The 2,315-nt window shown below is 30.9% G+C and overlaps 1 pseudogene; it reads right to left on the reverse strand.

The window, feature by feature from the left end:
* Positions 1-948: 948 nt before the first annotated feature.
* LOC112210509 (U4 spliceosomal RNA) lies at positions 949-1,025 on the reverse strand (annotated as a pseudogene).
* Positions 1,026-2,315: the final 1,290 nt, after the last annotated feature.

The raw sequence follows: 2,315 nt of genomic DNA on the forward strand, positions 1-2,315 counted from the left end.
ATGGTAAACAACTGCCTTTCATAATCTTCTTTAAAAATTAAACCCATAACTACTTCGGAAGGTCCTAAAACAAATAAAATGTTTCTAGTGAACCTAAATGCATGCAATATATTTATTTAGTGTTTGTGTTTAGGGAATAATCTTAAACAAAATATACCATTAGTATAGTCAGATATATATAATTAAATAGTAATCATTAACGGATAATTTGAATTATTATATTTTAAAAAAGCTGAAAACAAAAGAAAAACACAATTAAGGAATACTCCACCAGCATTTCATCAAGAGTTAAGGTTTTCCGACAAATCAAAATACTACATCTAAAACCTATCAGGTTCATTAAAAACATTTGAAATTTTCCCAACCATATAGGTATTACAATCAAGATGAAAGATAATTATTTTCCGAAATCGTACATATGAAATGAAATGAAAAAATAATTTTATTCCGGAACAAATGTTCTCTAAGAATAAATACGTGGTTCACACATCAAAATTAATTGGAGATTCTATAGGAGAGCCATATATAGATAAATCGATTGGAGTTTGATGTTTAGTGAATGCATGGAAGATCGTAGAGTGAGGAGATTAAGGATATAAGTAAATGGTCTTCTTTGAAAGACTTGATATAGGAACATTCCAAGGAGGTATTGCCTTCAGGAGGTTGGATAGAGCAAATTAAACTCGGTATATCAACGGGAGACATGAGATTGACATATGATGGAATATATATTTACATTTGACAGAATACTGCTCAATGGTATGGACATATATCTTAATTATTGTTTGTTCAGACATCCGTCGACCCAACCCTAGACAGAGGGTATCCCACTAAATGCAACTAGGTATACGAAGGAGGGTACCGACAAAGACTTGGGCTACCTTCGTCCCTACCCGTCGTCTAGTTTGGCTCTGCCTTTAGAATGTGCTGCCATATTTGATGGTTGCCTCTTAAAAGTTTTCAACTAGCAATAATCGCACCTCAGTAGACCTTCATTGGTTACGATATTGCCTCTGCGGCAATCCAAGGTATCCTTAACACCCAGCTATACATATAGCATACCTCCTATATGTATGTACCAAATATTCATTAACATCATTACAGGAGGGTATGAAGAAAAGAAAAAAAAAAAAAAAAAAAAAAGGTTCCCTCTTGGCTGTTTAAATGAGATGTCTAATTTCGATCTTCTCTTTTCCTATCCTGATGAGGATTCATGAACTGAAGAAACAGGCTCGTCATGGGGTTTTTGTAAGCTCAAGATTACTTCTAATTGTATTTTAAATAGTAATTTTAAGTTACATTAAAACCTACATCTATGAAATTATAATGACAGCTAAATATGACATTCTAAACGGCTCAAAATAAGAACTATACTACTACATCGTTGTAACTAAAATACCAAATCTTAAAAATAAGCACCAGCAGAAAAATATTACGTTCTAAAATAAATAATTATCAAAAGCTGTTATTAACATAAGCAAATATTAAAGAGAAAATTAATATTAATATTAAGAAATCTCATCGACAAATATACAAATTAAAACATTATAAACATAAGGCTAAAACTTACTATAATGAAACGAATTTATGCTATAAATGCGATGAATATTGTGGAAATATATTAACAATAAACATTAACATTTGATCTGCAGTCTTAATTATGGGTAAAGTTCGGTAAATCAATACATTTATTTTATTCACTCCCAGATTAGTAGCATGTAAGGTACATTAAATTATACATGAAAGATTTTCCTTAAAGATCATCGGCCCAAAAATCTTGTACACAACTTCCCGATGACGCCTTTGATGCCGTCAGGTGGAGCACTGACCTATAGCTTGGAAGTCGCTGAGGTGGGTGGCGATGACGGCGGGGACGAGGATATGCTTACACTTCGGATTACATAAGTGGATTTAAATTTAAATGGACTCCAACTATTTATAGCAACTAATTTAGTATGTAAGGAAAATTGAACTTCATCGATATTTTACTATTATTATTAATATTATTTGAAGTGCTAATTTCAATAAGATATAAAATAAATGAAAAATAAAATTGTAGTTGTTCTATTTATTTTTAAGTGCTTATTAATATAATTGTAATTATTTTTCTTTTTTAGGGATGGGGATAGGGTGTGAATTTAAACAAAGTAATCATTGGTCATTGAATTTTCGCTGTTAATATCGACATTGTATTCAAGATCAAGAAAATTTAGCTGTTGTTAATTTTGTAAGTTTTCTTCGATACGGAGATCGCTAATTAGCTATTATAAAATAATATTTCCAAATTTACTACAGTATTCATGACAATGAATGCG

Source organism: Halyomorpha halys, unplaced genomic scaffold (assembly GCF_000696795.3).
Source record: "Halyomorpha halys isolate HHAL.00 unplaced genomic scaffold, Hhal_1.1 Scaffold1791.1, whole genome shotgun sequence".
Lineage (NCBI taxonomy): Eukaryota > Metazoa > Arthropoda > Insecta > Hemiptera > Pentatomidae > Halyomorpha > Halyomorpha halys.